Source organism: Chaetodon trifascialis, chromosome 20 (assembly GCF_039877785.1).
Source record: "Chaetodon trifascialis isolate fChaTrf1 chromosome 20, fChaTrf1.hap1, whole genome shotgun sequence".
Classification (NCBI taxonomy): Eukaryota; Metazoa; Chordata; class Actinopteri; order Chaetodontiformes; family Chaetodontidae; genus Chaetodon; species Chaetodon trifascialis.
Genome location: NC_092075.1, coordinates 4,681,829 through 4,702,632, shown reverse-complemented (window position 1 = coordinate 4,702,632; position 20,804 = coordinate 4,681,829).

Sequence of the window (20,804 nt, the reverse complement as noted above, 5' to 3'; positions counted from 1 at the left end):
TCTTGTTGAAGCTCGTAGCTCTTGCTAACTGACTGATGTCCACCCATGAAAAGCCAGATTCTCAAACACAATCACAACATTAAATTTGTAGGAGCAAAAAGTACCAAAGGAGACAAATATTTGCCGTCTAAGGTGCTGAACCATGGATGGTGTTTGTCTTTCTTCTCCCCTGTTACTTGAATTGATGCACGCTGGACTGCTGGTGTGATTTCCAATTACATGAAGCTGTGTGGTGTGGGATTGCTTTCACATTACACGGCCGGTCCTGCTGTCATAAAGAGCAGAACTCATACAGGATGAATAACCAGCACTCCATATAGTCCTGTTTTTTATTCAGGAGCATAAACTCAACTGTGACACACCTCCAACAACACATAACCTTGAAAAAAACAAGGAAATATTAAACATGAAATATGCTAAGGACAGTGTTGAGCAGTACACAGTAACATGTTAACAAGGGATCAGGGATTCAAATTTGAAATTCAGTGATTATATTGAAGTTATTAATCCCAATAACGCTCCATCACTTTGACAATTCAGGGTCAACTTGTTTGCTGTCTTTTCGGGAGTTTGATGGAGGGTTGATATCAGTTTTTTCAGACGAAACACTGCTGTGAGACGCATTAGCTTGGCGAAAAGATGTGAGATGTTTAGCCTTAAGAAAAGAGGAGAAATGTGTTTTCTTACCTGCCAGTTAGCCACACATAGCTTAGCCTCCATTCGGTTTGTAAGCCAGGTGAAGAGCTAAGCTAACATTAGCTGCTCATGGTCATGGAAAACTTGTAGCTGGCAGCTTGTTAAAAGAAAATGTCTTGTTTTTGATTTGCGAATAATAACTGGCCTTAGGTCCTTTCATGATTTTGGATTTATAAGGACAGTTTATTTAGTTTTATACTAAGAGGGATGACACTGACCTGAGAAATTAAAAGCATTTTAAGAGTATCTGGCTGCCGTAATCACGGTATTCTGAGGATATAGAGCAAGGTTTGAGGTGAAGTTGAAGACTGATTAATGGATGGATGTCATGATATTATTGGTTGAAATTGGTTGCTCCAAACTTACTTAAGCATGCATCAAATTTAGTTTTGTAGGAATGTAAGAATACAAAGATTTTCTGTAACAAAATAATTATCCACTGTGAATCACTGCCCATGCTTTCCGCTCGTGGTGTTGCAGAAGACATCATTTTCTGGAGAGCTTCTCGAGTAGTTAAATCAAAATCAAATCGGCTTTGAACTGAACAATGTATTGCATTGTTTGAAATTGTTTTTGGACGGGATTGTACGTCGTGACCGTCCCTCTCGGATGATTCGATGTGCACCCCCGGTAATGAGTTTATGGAAGGAATCCAACAGAACGGCAGAGCAAGTAGAAAATGCCTGCGCAAAGAATGAATGATCACAAAGCTTCGGTGCCTACTTGCGGCTGATACCCCTTTAAAGTGCTTGTTGTTATCACATCCTGGCTCATTTTCACCACCTTGAATGTGTATCATGTAGTATTACAAAAATGTCAGAGTCAAAGCCCCAGTGGAGCAGGTTCAGCAGCTAATCCGACTCACTTCAAGACAAACACACAGAATCTCTTACCCTCTATTTGCTCTTTTTCTTTTCTTCTGTCTGTCTCCTTCGCAGTGACTCATCCATCTATAGACACATATTTTCACAACTCTGGGTGAAACTCACATTTTTACACACCTCTTCCAGTCACAGCTAACAGTCGAGGTGTCAAATTCCGTTTTATTTTCTTCACTGAAGTTGCGTCTTTTTCAAGTGTGAGAGTTGGCCTTGGTGTACATTCCCACTACTGTGCAAGGCAGAAGAAAGGAGAATGCACATTGTGCTTCCAGAAAATACATGCACTCCTCAGTTAATGATGAAAATGAGAGCACATGACACAAGCGAATAAGAAGGCAGTCTTATTTATTCATGCCTCTATAGTGTATTTCTTATTTATTTGGTTTCAGGATGTGACTGTAAGTTCAAAGAGCTTCATTTGAAGCACTTCTTTAGAAGTGTTTACTTTCTTTTCAGCTCAGCTTCTCAATAGTCCCGTCTCTGGCAGCCAGACAGCAATGCATTCAGTGCGCTCATTTGTGCCTTTATCAAGAGAAAAGCCAACAGCGCTGATGACATTAAATCAATAAGATAAGAGAACATTTGAAAGAATGCGCTTCACTGACCAGAAACAAAATGCAAATGTGGTGCATTTCGCAGCACTGATGACAAACAAATGAAGAAGGCTTTCTGAAAAGTGGCATTAATATGGCGATTTACAATGAAAAGTGACACATTGGCTGATTGGTGCAGTGAGTGGAGACTCCATCCATTCATCCCACTTTAGAAAGACTCTGTCTTTGTAGCATGTGATGGTATGCCAGCTTCACTGTGCTCATATTGGGTTTTTCCAAGCGTTAATGCTGGTTAAAGTTGGTTGTGCAGGGTTTGAAAAGCGTAGGCTATATTAACCGGTGCTGCATTTATTAACTGGGCCATTTTAACTACAGGGTCATGGATACTCATTGATTTGATTGGTTTATTTTGATGTGAAATGTAAAAAAACACCCACATTTGCTCTGCTGTGTCATATTGCCTCCAGTGCAATGAGGTATTTATTTTAATCATTTTCAAACAGATTGTGCTCATTTCTTGCATTTCAGTGTAGCTTTTACCTCCTACAGGAAAACAAAGCCGCATGGAGAAAACAACAATAGACCGGCCATGTAAACGTAGAGATGAGCAGCACGACGCCTGCGAGGGCGTGCATGGTTGCTGTGGTCAGTACAGCGGCTCCTCTGTGCCACGTCCGTACCCCATGTATCCTGACTTTGGCCTTGGAGGTAGCAGTTTGACAAAAAGATTCCTATCACGAGGTCAGTTTACTTGTTTTTTGTACAGCTTTCAGGCGCATCTTTCAAGGCTTTCTCAGCAGATCGTGGAGCTGGTCGAGTTGTTTTCATGTGACTTAAATGTGGAATTTAGGTGACATAACAAGTTTTCATAAATGTGCATATAAGAAGGTAAGGCAGGGATTCTCTCTCAAAAATATTCCACTTGCATCACGTTTTGGTCACACAGCTGAGTGCACCCTCATGAATGTCTCTGGAGAGACTGTCCGAAACTTCCAGACAGCAAATTTCCTGTTTTGGTTCACTCACACAATCATTGCTTTTCAGTCAAAACAGGCAGCTGTTTTCAGAAGAAAGCAGTGAAGGCACCAAACAGCAGACTGGCAAAGTAAGCGGCTAGCTGGTGTACACAGTGAGCAGCTGAAGAGCCAGATCAATCCCTCAGGAGCTGAGACCAAGACACTAAAAGTAGATCGAATATGCTGGCTAGAAACACAAGGCCTAATTAATGCTAATGTTGCTCCGTATCCATAAATAGGTAACTGTTTGCCAGCAAATGAACCATATCAACTCACAAAGCAATCGATAATATGCCAGTTGTTGTTACACTAATGAACAACTTTATTTATTACTGCAGTAATATCAAACACAATTTAGCAACACTTGAACTATGTTTGTCCTCAGTCTCTACTTTTATTTCTGATACACCTTGCTGGTAATACTTCATAAACCTCCTGTATGCTACATGGTATCCTTTGCTTGTACATTCAGCTTGCTTTCCATCCCTGCTCTTTTCCAAGCAAACGGATCTTTTTTTAAGATTTAAACTGCTGTAAATGACTTGAATGAAAAAGGCCGTGAAAAAACGATGTCAAGGAACTGGAACTCATTTGCATCGCTTTCAATAAGATTCTTTTACTACTAAACAGAGTGTGGATATGTGAATGTGTGAAGGCTGAACAGATATTGTGTACTGAGCCCAAAACACACCAGAGCAATGTTCAGGTGGTGAGTTTGCGGAACACGTTTTGGTTCTCCAGTGATTACCAATACGGAGCAGAACAGACGATTTACATCGCCTCCTCTTTCGGCTTCCCCTGTGCAAAGTCAATGTACTAATCAGTGTGTGTTGTGTTCTCAGCAGCTATTCCTAATGAGTCTTTTAACTACCTGTCTGTGTAACGTTATGCTCCAGATATTTTAAAACATCTTGGGTGTCTGTGATGACAACACAGATGAGAGATTTTCTCCATTAGCCTTGAAAATAATAGGTTGATCATTCTGGTATTAAGAGCTAAGGCAGTTCAGAGGCAAACTGACCATCTGGACTACTGGGACTTTCACAGCAGGCTCTAAGACTTGTTAGCTGGCAACGAGTCCAGCAGCATAGATGCAAGGAGATGAAAAGCTCCAGGCTGTTTGGTGTTCTTGCTGAGGAATGAAGAATTTAAGTAAATACATCCAAATGAAATAAATGAAATCCACCGAGGAAAAACGCCAACAGACCCGTCTGGACAGATGTTTGCTTCCAGGAATTTATGGGGGCTTATTGCAGCATTTGCAAACGCGCGTGGAGAGTCGTGATTTCAATTTGTACGTGCAAACACGAACATGTATTTCCAAATACATACTCGGATTTGTGAATGTGTGCAGAAATCTGCAAACGTGCATTCAGAGTCTCAAGTGAAAATCGTATAATAACTGAGAGCTGCACGTCTGTGGCAATCTGTCTGCAGCTCAGGGGTTTTTCGCCCTGAGCTGCACCTCACAGGCAGCCTGCCACGATGGCATTCTGACAGCATGGCATATGAGGTCAAAAGACGTGTGTGTTTCCACATCACCTGCAACATTAATCTGTCAGTTTCTCAGTTTTTACTGTGGTTTTAATAAATACGCTGAGGTGCACGTAAAGATAAATGAAGTGTGACAGTGCTCAATGACTGTTTAGTGCACAGAAGGTCACATTGAGCTGTTTGAACAGTCCATCACTGTACCCTTTATCACAGGACAGGGGACCGTGGCTGACCTCACGACTCAGACCAAATACATCACAGCAGAGGACTGTATCGGATTACTTGAGTGCGTTTGTGTGTGTTTGTGTGTGGATTGTTTGTATCCTCTTCTTCACCACACTGTGATAAAGGCTGAAATTGGGTGGCGTGGTGTGTGGAGGGATGTGGGTGTCTCTTGTGGGCAGCTTACGGGGTATTACTGAGAGCAGTACATGAGTGAATCTGTATCTTTGTCTGGCCTCGGCTGGTCTCTGTACCTACAGCCACCCTCAGGCGACCTTCAGCATATCTCTGCGAGACAGCAGCTTCCCGGGCGCGATGACAGAGTCTCACATGAATCCACAGAGCTACACCACTTGGAAAAACACAAAGGGAGAGAGAGAAATGGGCAGGGGAGATGAAGGGGGGAACAATATAAAAAGGGAGACAGATGTTCACCTCTAGGTGGAGTTCACAATAGCGAACATAGGGCCACTCTTACATTCGTGTGCTAAATATTATGCTAGAGCAAGCAGGCAATTAGCTTAGCATTAAGACTGAAAGCAGGGGTCCTGCTCTGTCCAGAGGTAAAAAAAAAACCCATCCATCCACTGGCACCTGTAAAGCTATGTAATTACACATTATATCTTTGGACAGAGACTGGCTGTTTCCTATTGCTTCCCTTGCTTCCAATCTTTATGCTAATGTAGCTCTTAATATTACTTGTGGTGGATGTGATACAGTAAATTACCTCTGTGAGCTGCTCTTGATGATAGCTGCACTGGACCAGATTTAGAAGATACCAAACTCGAACACGGGGCAGAAAGCGATATTTAACGAGCTCACCATAAACAAAGAACCAATATTTTATATTAAGAAAGGTAATAGTCAAAATAAAGATAAATGACTGTATATGTTCAGTTCTAAATCAATAGTACAGCAATATTCAAAAATAACCTCTTTCCAACAAAGATTGAGTATCCAACAACATCGTTTTGCCAACCTTTGCGTTCTTTAATTCACTTTTCTGTCCGGCTGGGTGAACCTTATTATCTGGAATCTCAGCTCTCAGTTTTAGGACATCCATTTAAGTGCTTATTCTGTCCCATATTAAGTGTTAGCTATCGTAGAGGAGTCCAGGCTTACAGTAGTTCACCTCACCAGTGAAACAGTCTCCTCCAAGTGATGTCAAATTGCGCAGTAAGTTGGAGTTTAGGATTTGGGGTGTGAGCGAGTGGGACTGGGAGTTGAGGGTAGGGGCGATGCTAGCCTTGGGTGGCGGTTCTTTGCTCTATTCAATTCAGGATCCAGGGATCCAAAAAACCTGACCTGCAGTATTTAACACATCAGGAACTGATCACTAGTTAACTGTCTCTCTGAGCTACCGGTAATAGTTCACTCCTTTAACTTTTAGAAATACAAATACTGTCCAAACATTGTACATCACAATAACCAAAATAGCTCTTTTGATTTACATGAGTTCAGGAACACTTGTGAAGCCATTGTTCATAAAAAATGAAATCAAATGATTTCATTCTGTTTTTATTTAGTTTGACACAGCGTCCCGACGTTTCTGGAATCGGGGCTGCATCATAAAAACAAAAAACTGATATTTGCTAATGCCTGTCATGGTCAAACCCATATACCTTTCAAGTCTGCCGCACTATAACCTCGCTGTGCAAGAGAATGATAGCGTGTGAGATGATAAAGTGATTGAATCATAACCATTCAGCTCGTAGCCTCAAGCTGCCTTTTCAGCATATCACTGATCTCCATTTGGACCACAGCGCTCCAGTCAGTCACTCCGCTACCCATCATTGATTCTCTGATGGAGGGCCGTGCGGTCTGCGAGACAAGCTATCATGTTGCTCGGCTTCTAATGAAATGGGTTCAGATGAGTGATGACACACACATCGAGGAAATAGGTGTGTGACAGGCTTTGATACCGCAATCTGCGGAGTGTGTGAGTGTGTGTGGATGCACACATCCAGGATCACTAGAGCTAGTCATTTGATGTACCTTCGTAGAGAAATATACTCTGTCCTCCATTGTAAAGGTCAATGAGGTAAACTCAAAGCAATTCCAGCTTATTACATTTTTGTTCTTATTTTGTACTTTTGGCCGTTATTCCTATCAGTGTCAATAATGACATCACATCGTGCTCACTAAGTTAATTGCTCATATCTGAGAACACCACTAAATAGAAGGCTGGTGGTGCAACAAACATAAGCAGCCAGACAACAGGTTTTAACAAACCCCCCAGGTTAAACCAAATTATTTAGAAGAGAAAATAAATAAAGGCTGATCATAAAATTATTAGCCAGACTGTGTTGTGGTCATCCATCCTATCTTTTTTGGGTGTTTGGGCATCATTTGCTGAATTTGGTCTGGCTAAATTTGTGGCTCTTTTACAACCTGAACATACCTTTCTTGCCCCGTTGCACCATTTTCCAGATGAGATCGCCTCGCTTCTGAAAAGCTTCCCGTGGGTTTATGAAGCAGAACAAGATCGCTGCATCCTCTGAAAATGTTTAGAAAAAGAGAACGGCAGCGTCACTTTGTGCGATTCTACTTTGAGCAGAAATCAAGAGGGGGAAGAAAAAGAACATGGGTTTAGATGTCTGGGAAGATGCAAACAATTAGATCTGCTCTGAGTTCAGTTTTATTTCCATCCCGCCACAAAAATATTAAAACAAGCTTACAACAGATTACAACACATCTTGAGGGAAATTGGATTACAGAGCTGCTCAAACTGCACAACAGCCACAGAATTTTGACAAACGTGCCAGAAATCCGTCCGATCATCAAATAACCAGAGCGTTCATTGTTGCAGTCCCCATGGCTGGATTACCAGCTGCAAGTCCAGAGCCCCAAATCTGCACCACTAACACACAATATCAGCTAGTGACCACATTTTTAGGGGCCCGACAGCTAATGTTTGCAGATTAATTCACCCATGGTGAACCCGCCATATTAGCGTCAAACAACAACCAATCTGGAGAAAATTCATCCGCATTCTAAAATTAATTCAGGGCATCCGATTCCGGGTTAAAATAAGGCTTGCTTAATTCGGAAAGTGTCTGCTCAGCATTGCCTAGTTCCCAGTCTGCAGCAATTATTTTGGTCAGTGCAATATTATCATAGCTGATGTAAATGATTTCAGAAGTATGAAAATGAGAAACTGCAGTGGTCCTGCAGGAATTAGTCCTCCTGACCGTCCTCACTCTACCTGTAGACAAGACTACTGGTCTTGGAAACACAGCATTTGTAGTTGTAGCCATGAGCTAATGTTATTACACTATAACTTGTGTATTTCCCTGCAAGGCAATAGATGGCTGAACACATTTCTTTGCCTTGAGCTAATGAGGTCCCACCAGAGTGACTGTGATCAACATTAAGACATAAAGCAGCTGCATTAAAATGCTCTCAGAGGAGGTGTAAGCTCTTCTCTCTGTCTTCACTTTCTTCTTCTCACTTCTCACTTCCTCCCTCTCTGTTTATCTAGTGTCCTCCTTTTCCGTGCTAGCTGTTAATCAGCAAAACGTGTTTAGCTCCTCTTGTCACTGTTGCACTCCGTCTTTGTCATGGGATCCATTTGATGTCGTTAGGCACAACGAGATTCCACTACATCTGGGTCAATTCTCTGTCTGAAGATTAATTTTACATGAACCTATTTCTAGGGCTTTCCAACACACTCTATATGCACTCAAGCACATGAACAGACACACACGCTGCACACATCACCAAACCACACCAACCATCCCCCATCACAGAAAATGAAGCAAAACAAGCATATGGGGAACACCACACACAGGGAAGGCATCCTTATTTTGCTGTTTTACCATGCAGGCAAGGAAATAGGCGAAAGGCATCATGGTTATTATCCTTCAGGAGCAGAATAATCTGCTGAGGAGGGGGAAGCAGACGATTTGGATGTGTAGATAATTAAATCCTGGCCTGTGAGAGGACTAATGATGAGATTTTCTCAAAGCTGCTCTACCTTATCGTTTTCATCGGAGCCATGAAAACAGCGCTGACTGCGAATCACGCTTGCGCTTTTATTCACCACTCAGCAGTTCGCTCCCTGGGCGGAACTCTTCTGAGACCGGAGAAAGTCGAGATGTAACCCGGCGTGAACTTGATGCTCCGTCTCACAGCCAAGGATAAAGATGGACAAGCTCGAGCCTCCTCACTCAAATCAGACTCCAGGTCTAATTATGTGAGCATATGGCCTGTCGGCACATTCCTTAAAATTGTAATTGAGGAGGGATGCTTCTCATCAGCTGCATACAGTTTGCAGTCAGGAACAGAAACATCATGCATCTGCATCCTCAAAAAGTATGCAATGGTGATGCCTTTTGTGTTTTCTTTTTTTTTAGCTTTGTTACAGAATCAAGAGGTTGCATTTGCTCAAGTCTGTCTTCTCATTTGTCCCACATATAAATGAGATGCAAAGGATTGGGTCCTTTGCACAAGACTTACATCTAATGAGAGGAAGCCTTTTTGAGCTTTAAAGGCGTTTTTGTTCAAGGTTTTCCTGCTACCACAAAGCAGCTTATATTTTTTAAATGAATGATTTATGGATTATGTGACTGAAGGAAAGATTAAAAAACACTATTTTCCTTTGAATGAACCTTATTAGTAGATTAAATCAAACATGATGAATCCTCTACATGGTGACATTTCTTTCAGAACAAGATCCAAGGCCTCTCAAATAGGCTGCTTCAAATCTGTTGTCTTTTTGTGGCTCAGTGGAGGATTAGGGCTCTTTTTCCTTTGTTTCAGCCACAGGGAATGCCCGTACAGCATTTTTAGATTGAGCTCAGTTCGGCAATGTGATAGTTTGGGCTATCTTTATCTAGTTCCTCAGCACTATTGATCTGCAGCTTTGCAAGGGTAGAGGCATGGTGAAGTGGTTATCTCGTACAGGCTGATCGATACCACAGTATTACATGATTCTTGGGGAAATGGTTTGTGGAAATGTCTTCTGCTCCCTCTACTTTTCCAGCCATTAGCACACATGAGTCTCACACCAAGGGACAGAGGTAATATTTTTAGAGTTTCCTTTGTGGTTGTACATCTCCGTGTCAGGTACGCTGTTTTCTGTGTGAGGACAAAGTGTCACAGGCTGTACCCTGCTGTGCTTTGAGCTCAATGCTAATGTTACCATGCTAACATGCTCACAATGACAATGCTAACGTGCTGATGTTTAGGACAGTGTTTCCCGACCACTGTGCCGTGAGAAATCATCAGGTGTGCCGTGGAAGATTATCCAATTTCACCAGATTGGTGCTCTAAGGCTTAGAGCACCAATCCGGTGAAATCTTCCTGTGTGTCTTTCATCAACTACTGCAAGAATATCAGCTTTGTGCTCAACTAAACAGGCCCAGGTTTCACACTGAGTAAGTAAACTGAGACTAGATTTTCATTATATTTCAATAAATATATTGTTTGGTGGTGTGCCTCGTGACTTTTCTAATGTAAAATATGTGCCGTGAAAGGTTGGGAAACACTGGTTTAGGAGGTATAATGTTTGCAATCTTAGTTTAGCATGTTAGCATGCTAAGATTTGCTAATCAGCTCAAAACAGGACGTCTGAAGCTGGTGAATATGACATTAATTGCATCTTCAACAGTTAGAAATCTGATCTGCCAATGGTGCCAGAGGAAACCTTAAGGGATCACCAAAGTCATTCCAGTTCTGCCTGAGGTGGACATGAATTTCAAATCTAAATTTCATGGAAGTCATCCAATAGTTATTGAGACATTTCACACACAAAAACCCCAAATTGTCCATGAATATCTGCCGAACAGCAATTCATCCAGTGTTGAGATAAAGAAATTCTAAATAAAATGCACTGATTTGAGTGAAAACTCTAAACAGTAAGGCTTAAATCGATTAAATCTCATTTCAAGGACTGACACCAATGAGGTTTGGGTCAATAAATTAATAAATGCACGAGTGATGGAGCTAATAAAATGAGAAACACTCAATGAGTAATACCAGAAAAATAATTGTTCAACAGAGACATTAATTGAGCAAAACAAAGTTCATTAACCCTAAAGCTGAAACATCTGTGGTTTTGCGAAATAAATGAATCCAGCTGTAATTAGCAGAAGGCATCCACATATTGCAATTCATTTATTACACAGCTCAATCTGTCAGCCTTGAATGTTAACCAAATAACTTCACCTTGTGGTTGACCTATGAAATGATGTTTGGCGTGGCACTAATGGGTGAAAAGCGACATTGTGCATTATTTGCCGATTGCTATACCATTGATTTATCAGCCACACATAATGAAAGAAATCAAGGGTAACAGCACACAGGTTGGGTTTAAAGCCCATATGGAAATTGAGTCTTCTCTTGAAACACAAGCTCAGTATGCAAAATGGCACGGTACGAGCGCCACAGAGGAAAATTCTTTATCACACTCTGAACTCTCAGCTCTTGTCTGCATGACTATAATTTAGGCCATTTATCGGTGCTCTGCTCCTCTGCTCTGAAAGATGAGTCCACTGCTGCCTGGTGAAGTAAGCACACGGGGTGCAGTGTTAAACCTGGTGACAATCGGCCTTTCAGACATAACTGTGAGAGACAATGCTCAAGCTAATAGCAGTAAATCCTGTATGTCTCGTAATATGATATAATCACCTGCTACTCAGCACTGATTAACTCCTGTCTAGACTTTCTGTGCAGTCAGAGGTGTTATTTATGCATTGTAGCTGAAGCTCTGCCCACTGACTGTAGTGGCATTTACATTTTGTCACATGGCTTTTCAACAGAGCATTGATGGTGGTGGTGGAAAAGGATTAAATGCTCTGGAACAGGAGCAGGAGGAATCTGTCATAACACTGAAATGGCAGGACATCCACCCGAGCTTCATACTTCACTGGACAGCAAACAAACACAACCACCAGAGACAGGCTGGAGAAAATATGAGATTATGCAAGCAGACCAATCTCATTATGTTCCATCAGGTTATGACTTGTAGTTTATTTGTACTTGGTGACACAGCTGCGGGATTCAGCCTTGCATCCTTCTTGTTTCAAAATGAGATTTGTGCTGTTTTGATGTGTAAATGGACAAAACTAATTGCATAGTCTGTGTTTTAGTAAAACAACCCCAATTCCAAAGAAGTTGGGATGCTGTGTACAGGTTCATTGGTAACAGGTGATGGTATCATGATCGGGTATGAAAGGGGCATCCTGGATAGGCTCAGTCGTTCACATGCAGGCATGAAGCATCAGACTTTACACTTTTACATCCTCATGAGTAGCAATGCACTTCAAATGGTTATTATTAATATTTACATAATATAATAACTGTGTTAACAGTCAAAAAATACCAACTGTACACGTACACTTAGTCAAAAGTTCAATGGTTAGAAGATAGAGCTAGCTGAGCATTAGCTTAGCGTAGCATCGACAGTGAAATGAATCCCCCATCCCCAAAACTCCATGACTTGTCAGTTTTACATTTCTGTTTTTATACGAATACAGGAAGTTTAAGAAGTGCTGATTCTTCTTCTTTTTTTTTTTTTTTTTTACATTGGACCGAGCCAGGCTAGCTACTTTCAGACGTTATGCTAAGATAAGCTAATCATCTTTTAGGCAGTAGCTTCCTATCAAGCGTACAGACTAATTGGAATGCAAAACTTTTCGTTAATATGGATATTATCAGTGTTTTTTAATTATAGGCTTATTTTATAATTAGCGTAATTTGTTGTACGCATTTCCACCAATACACAGTTCACATCAATTAAATTAGTTGCAAAAAACTGTAGCCTGTGGCAATTATGCCGACCACATCAGGCTGAAACTTTGTTTACGGGGGAAACTATCTACAAGTTTTCAGGAAAACAACAGAAAAAATAATTAACTTGCACAGCCTGTGCAGAAATAATTTACAAAAAGCAATGAAGAGAGGGCATGAATTCCCTAAAACAAGACTGGGTGGCGCAGCTGATGCTATTCTGATCCTCAAAATTTGTCAGTTGTGACCTCCAGAATGTGTTTTCCTGGCAAGTATTCACCTGAAAGCTCAACTAAGAGGATCGATGGAAAAAGTTGTTTCTTGGCTGTGAGGAAGCAGAAATTCCAGCTAAGATTTTGATTACATACAATACAATTGGCAGGTTGACATGAAGCTGAGACAGAGGAAGGTTTGTCATTTCATAACACATATCCCTTTCAGGAACAACCTTCACAGAGGGTGAGGCTACACTATTACTCTAATTACTGCCCAGACGCCGTCAGTCAGGATATTCATAATGTCTACTGCAGAGGAGGGGGTTGTTGGGGGGGGACGAGAGATAAACAGAGGAACTAAGGTGGTTGCAGCATGTGTAATGAGAAACCTCACACCTCAATGTCTGTAGCGCTGTCACGAAGAGAAACAAATCAAAAGGGCTGACAAATGTGCTGTGGTCATCTGCTACAGCTGAGGTTTGCTCTGTGGGGCGAGCAGGGACATCCATCAATGACTCCATTAGCATGGAAAGGGTGATTGTGGTTAATGTCACTGGCGCTGGCACTATATGAGTGTGATACTGCATATTATTACACTTACTTTATCAGCGAGGTCTTGTCCTAGATTCCATCCTCATATATATTTCTCCTTAATCTATCTTATTAAAATGAAATGAGAATTAATTTGAAGCAGGGAGGGGAGCATAATGCATACAGAGACTGGGTGAGTGGGCAGAAAGAGCAGGTGAGTGCTGTGTGTGTGAGACGAGGTAGAATTGGTTTAACAAGAGGAGGACACAGTTTCGGGGACAAATGACAAAAGGGAGAGAAATGAGAGAGAAAGTTTGAAAGGGTTGAACGTATGCGGGGAGAAGAGGGTGTGAAGGAGAAAGAGAGGAAAGTGATTAGAGACGGGTTGGCTGTATGATTTGTTCCAGCTGCACTTGATCGATCTGTTCCAATAGCCAGCTGTCTGTGTGCAATCGGGCATGTTTAACCGCTGCAGGGCTGCTCTTGCTGCTGTCTCTGGAAGGCCATAAGGAGTGGAAATGTCCAATCAGTGCTGCTGTACCGTCTCTGTCCTCACACGAGTCGCAGCGTTGCCCTGAAGCGTCGGATATAGTCACTTTGAATTACCCCAAGTATCCTGCGTTCCTTCGGAGTGGAGGCTGTGCGCATCATCAGAAATGAATGCTCTGCGCCTGCAAGACTCAATTAGACAAGCATCAACAACACTGGCACAAAGTTTTGAATAGAAGCTGCAATGGCATCACTGGGTCGGTCCCAGTACCTGCGCTTAATATTTGTGAGTGCCTTCTGCCTTCAGTGACTCTTCAGACTTAATCAGTATTCCACAAAATCAGCAATAAAAGGGTACAGTATGATGTTTGCATCTTTACGATTCTTGTAAAAGGTCTTCATCGGTCCAAAATGTTGGACCCGGTCTGAAAAGCACCCGTGGCAAATCTACCAGAACCTGATGTGCATAAATCTGAATTTGTACTCCAGCCAAAACCCTAAAACACCAACACCAGAGCAGCATGATGAGCTATCAATTAACTACTGCGGTCACAAAGAGCAGCAGCATAATGATCATGTCCTAAGAGCAAATTTCCAATTTGTTTATATGCCTTTAAGACGACTTCGTTAAAATAAGTGAAAGTTTAATTTTCTCCTTAAGCATCATCATTTCTGTAACTGACTGAGTGATGAAATAGACAGATGATAATAATGTTCTAAGAAATATCAAACAAATTCCAAAAAGTAAATGCCACTTGACTGACACTGACTCTGGTGGGGTCTCTTTACCTCAGCACCCAGTGGACCAGTGAAGATCTCTAATTCTTATCCATCTAATTGAGAGGAATGTGGAGGTTAGTTCCACTTCCTCTAATACCGTGAACGCTCACTTGACCGCTGTGTTTAGGCATGTCTGCTTCATTCAGTCCAGTGTCGGCTGGGGGTGATTCTGCCCCCTAGTGGATGCACTTCTTCGTCCTTCATGATCCATCAAAGCACACAAGCGAGCATGCAGACAACATTGCTTGTGTTGTATTTCCCAGGCCTAATGTGTTTTGGGTCACTTGCTAAAAGGACAGATTCTCTTGTTCTTCTCGGGTGGACAATCTTGAGATGCAAATATGATAATTTATTGAACACGAAACCCATGAGAGGTGAGTGGTGGGTGGGGGGTGGTGGAGCTGGATGATGGCTGCAGCGTGGAGAAGGTTGTGACTTCCAGACTGTGCAGACCCCTGGGGGAGCCTGTGAGAGAAATGAAGGAATGAAAAGGTGTTTTTCAGATGTTTTTCCGCTCCTGAGTTCCAGGTAAATTACCTCCATTTAATGTGTCCAGCCTTTCTAATGTGTCTGTGTGCTTTCCAGCAAACATGCACGCCTACGCACATCACAGAAGGTGTTCCACCGTCCATTTCAGCAGCTTCTTTTCACTCCTTTGGCATTAAGATTTTGAGAGTGCTTCGATTTTCCCCCAAAAGGTGTTTCCATTATAGCTTCCTGCACCAGACTAAAGCGCAGTTTGACTTTCATGTATCGTAATTGACCTTACTGTAGGTTGGAGGTCCCACTTGGTAATAAGTGTTTGGATTGTGTCTTTGTTCTCTGTTTCCGGCTATTGTAAACACATTATTAGAGATTTTTCCCAGGAGCCAGCTCTGCAGAAATTGGAGAAGCAAATGGAGATGAGAGCACTCTACATTCTGTCATTCTATGAAAATAAGCCATGGACACCATGTCATTTTCTTAAAATGAAATATATGGTAACTCCTCTGTCGGCTCATCAGATTTATAACATGGATTGTGTTTTTGGACAGGTAATAAAAATGAAAAGCAGTCTTCCTGCTGCAACATTCACCTCATACTGTGGCTGCCATATTGCATCAAGTTTATTATCAGCTTTTTCATGTCTGCAGTGGCTATTTGCAGAATTAAAACGTGCCGAAAAACACCCTATTTCAATAAGTAATTAAAGCCAACTCATTCATCAGCTGCATAAACAAGCAGGTATTTCAGATCGGAGATTTATCATAATTACTATAAAGTAATCTGGCTGTCGCTGTTGCAGGCAGATACCTCATCGGTTCTCAGTAGCCGCAAACATTGTTAGCTATCAGCACACATATTAGGCCTGCAAAGGGCCAATGTGTGTGCTGATAGCGGCGCTGTAACTACGGGTGATTGTTGCCAGCGTAGAGCTCAGACTATATTGAATGAGTGATTTTCTGCACACCTACATGTCAAGAGGCGTTCGGGGAGCAGCAGGAAAATAGCTGATGCGCAACTTCTGTGCTTTACTGAAAATGAGGATTTTCATTCACTCAGAGGTGATGTTCCACATGTTCCATTTTTGATTCCCTGCCGACAAGACATCTCTCATGTACTGCAGCAACAAACAAAAATGCAATACATAGGATTTACAGCCTATTGAGGTTTTGTGGGATCAGCGTTTGTTTTTTTGTTTTTTTTTTCTCCTGGACCAATAAGAATAAAGGGAACTACAATCACACACACACAGTCATCTCCTGAGCCCAGGATTTATGTTAATCATGGTCCTTGCTTATATCATAACAGCGTCTCTTGACTTTAAAATCCTCTGTAGATTTATGGATAACAGCCCTTCTTAACCTCCTGACCCGTTTAACATGCAGTCCTCCAGCAGGAGAGGGTGCAGTCATGGGGAGACAAAAGACAGATTGGGGGGGGGGGGCTGAAGAGATACAGCTGGATCATTACATTGCCCACGGCACTTTCTGCATCGATCACAGAACTGCTATAATAACCTTTCAGAAGCATGCTCCTGGCAAGGGAGAGTGTGGAAAAAAAAAACATCTGGCTGAGCTTGTCAATAGGCACCTAAATTATGTTGTAGCAGCTATGAATGGACACACTCTTTAGGTTGTTGTACTGGTTGGGTTTAAGACAATTTCTGCAGCGCGAGGAGATGAATCGTTAATCTGTGTGGGGGCGAGACGTCAATCTGCAAAATAAGCTGCAGCAACTAACAAGCGAGGAAACAAATGAAAGAAAATGAAAACAACACTAACAATGAGATGAATTAACCAAACCTATATGACAACAGAGCACATGGTGGGAAATTGTAAAACAACAACAAAGATGCGTTAAACTGACAAGGGCAATAGATTCAGATCTAGCTCCCGTGAAGCGGCTGATTTATAAGTTCATTATGAAAGGCTATGTTTCACATCCATCTCTGTTGCCTTGATATGCATGAACTGTTGCTCGCCTCGTCGCCCGCTTTCAATCAAGCCTCGCTGCACCAGTATGTGGCTCGTCAGGATGTTTACAGATGGTGTCAAAGCGGGAAAGAGAGCAGGAGAGGAAAGAGAAGAGAGATGATGACAGGGATGTAAAACACAAAGATGATGTTAGGGGAACAAAGAGGATTTGAGCCAAACACAAAATGCATCAAAGCGCCTCATCAAAACAGCACAACACTGAAATGCAGAAGTAATAAAGTAGACTTTGGCCTGCACAGATCGTCGCAGAGATAAAAATAGGCAACTTGTCTCAATACTCATGCGAATCATCAAACGTTAAAGGAACTAATTTAATCTCCTGTATAATTGTGCTGGATTTAAGTTTACGAGCAAAGCTAGAAGAAAAGTCACGGTATGTACAGTAAATAGAGTGTGAAGCACTTGCAGAAATTGGTCAAAGTGTTGGGCAGATTCTAGGAAGAACAATTATTTTCCATTTAGAGGAAGCTAATGGCCTACTGCTAATTTACTAATGGACCCTGCCAACACACACAGGGAGAGGAGGGTGGGGGGAACACATTCTCGCTTGTTTCACTGCTTTTCCACCGGCCAACCAGCCCTGTTTGAAGGCGCGCAAGAGCCATTTGGCAGGTCTCAACTCCCGCTAGAAGAGAAATAACCCAGGATGTTGCATGTGCAGTTTTGATTTCTAGGCCATAAAGGAAAGCTTCTCTGGCTAGATATAAATATCACAGTGTGAAGAAGGCAGCGTAAACATGGTGAGGCTCCATCGAGTCTTTGGCCAAAGCTCGCACGAGACACGAGAAATTAAAGAGGGAGAAATAAGGCAGCAAACTTCATTACAGGGAATACATTCTCTTTACGTCAGTACACATCTCTTTCCGTCCCTCTCTCTTGCTCACGCAGTGTCAAAACAGCCAATTTTCTAATCAAAGCAGTTTGCCATGTGATTAAATATGAAATGTGATTAAGATGCCGCTGAGAAAATGATGCGTTTGTGATTGCGTGCCTACACACTCACCCAGCGTGTGCATGTGCTGCTTTTCCTCAGCGGCTTCCTCACTGGGAAGATGATCTGGAGGAGATCAATAACCAATTCTCGCTTTGTGTATGTGTCTGATAAGAACTGGTCAGGTTCATGGCTGGGGGCAGCAGTAATCCACTTACCTTCTGTCACTGTGTGCTCATAAATCCTGAGGTAGCTTGAAAAGTTCATCGAATCTGAATGTTTCCAGTGACAGTGATGGGAAACAGAAGGCGAAGTAGAGTCAATAAACTGAACTGATGCATGTGCCACAGTGTTGATGACCAGTGTAATCAATTAGTCATGACACATTCCATTGAAAAAGTAGTTACATTACTTTACAACTCTCTGAGCTGCAAAATGAATGCGCTACAACACTTGTTAAATATCGTTACTCAGCCCAGGGCCGAGAAAGACGCCTTTGACTAACTCCTCCTCGCCCTCATGTTGCATCTTTTATATGTGAAATAGAAAAGAAGATATTGTGGTTTAAGAGGCAGGCAGCTCCACCCTTTACCCCAACCCATGCCCTCCACCTTCTGAGGGATTTACTGATCATCCAGCGGCAGCTAGCTTAGCTGCATACAGCTCTCCATTACGTCCTGACCTCAGATGTGTGGTTCATACAGCCTCCTTAATGTCGGTGGCTAACACTAGCAAGCCAGCTAAGAACACACAAGACAATGGAATTACTGGGACCAAATCTGTGCTTAACCAGCACAGCGTCCCAGACCAGTTTCTCCACTGAGCGCTTAGCACTTAGCGATTACTCCATCGTTTAAGTCATCATATTTTTTTTATTTAATTTGCATCTTTTTTATTGTCTATTTGTTCTGCTTGTTCTGTTATTTACCTCTCCTTTTTGCTCTGCTGTTGTAACAAGAGAATTTCTCCTGCGTACAATCAATAAAGTCTTATCTTGTCTTATCTTATCTGATAATAACAGACCATGTAACTCCCAGTAAGACAGCAAACAAGCCTCCAAATGTCAAAGTCAGCCGTAATGTAACCACTTAACTTCAAATCGCAATCCCTTACACTACACTGTTACTGTCACAATACTGTGTTGCCTAACTAATGTACTACTACTGAACAGTGTTGATGACTGAATTATTCATTTGCTGGTCTCATGGAGTGGATACCACAAAGTGTTCTTTTTCCGTCAGTACTTCGAGACACTTTCTGCTGCTTAATTTTGAATGAGGACTCGGTCCTGTCTGCTCCGTCTACATGTAGACAGTTCCACTTCAGCGACTCAAAGTTTGAATAGATTTTCAAAGACACAGACAGAGACGTAGAGTCGGCGGCTGTAGCCCCGGCTGTGTCTCCTCTAAACATGAGTTGTCTTGTTGGCTAGCAGGTGGTTTGCTGGTATGGCTGAGCACTAATGATCACTGGTTCATCCAGATGGAAGTGACATCTAACAATCCTTGCTTGCTTTTGTATCTCAAGCTCATCCATCTTCTCTTCCACGGTCTCCCTGGCTTCAGTGTCACACTTAGCAGATATTGTAGTGAGATTAGACTGGCATCTGTCTTCTTAGCATGAAAGTAAGCAGTAAGCATATCTCACAAAATGTTAAACTACTCCGTTAAACTATGAATTTAACGGTCCAGTGTGGAGGATTTAGCGCCATCTAGTGCTGATTGCGTACTTCCCCATCACCCTCCACTACGGTGGCTGCTAATATGGTAGCGACGCTCTCTAGAATCAGTGCTTGGTTTGTCCATTCAGGGCTACAGTAGAAACATGGCTGTGCATCATGTGTGCAGATATGAAGAGCTCATTCTAAGGTAACATAACACAAGGATTCTTAGTTTTAGGTGATTATACATTCATGAAAACAGAATTATGAATATTATATCCCATTTGTGCGGCATGGTGGAACAGCAGGTAGTGCGCGTGCCTCACAGCAAGAAGACCGCCAGTCTGATTCCAGGGTCGGGCGGGGCCTTTCTGTGTGAAGTTTGCGTGTTCTTCCCGGGTTCTCTCCGGGCGCTCCGGCTTCCTCCCACAGACCAAAAACATGCTCATTAGGTTGATTGGTGACTCTAAATTGTCCTTAGGTGTGAGTGTGAGCATGAATGGCTGTATCTTTGTATATGTTGCCCTGCGATCGGCTGGTGACCGGTTCAGGGTGTACCCCGCCTCGCACCCGTTGACAGCTGGGATAGGCTCCAGCCCCCCCACAACCCCAAAATTAGATAGTCGGGTATAGACAAAGGATGGATGGATATCCCATTTGTGCAAACAGATCCCTCCAAATCCTCACTGGACCTCACATTACACATTATACTTCCCATTGTTGACGTAAAAATACTGATGCTGCAGCTTGGAAGATCTTTTTTGAAGATCTTTTTTTGACTTATGTATTGGGGATCATAGTGAATTTCAGAGATATTGGAAACATCTGTCTATAAAATGTTTTTATTAACAATGCAGAAACCTGAGGCACAAGGGCAGACTCGTGAAGAAGAAATGTGCTGGAGAATATAAAGTATGTCTTCCTCACTATTTTAATAGCCACCATTAGCTGTTAATCCCACAGCAATTCCAACAAACCTTCCACCTGCAGGTCTCTTAGTCTTTCGGTTTCAGCATTTTTCACTCACCCTCCTCCCCACCACTCCTCACCCTCTCGTCTCTCTCTGCTTTTCAAAAAAAAAAAAAAAAAAAGTATTTTTATTCCCCTCCAGTGGCGTTACTGCACTC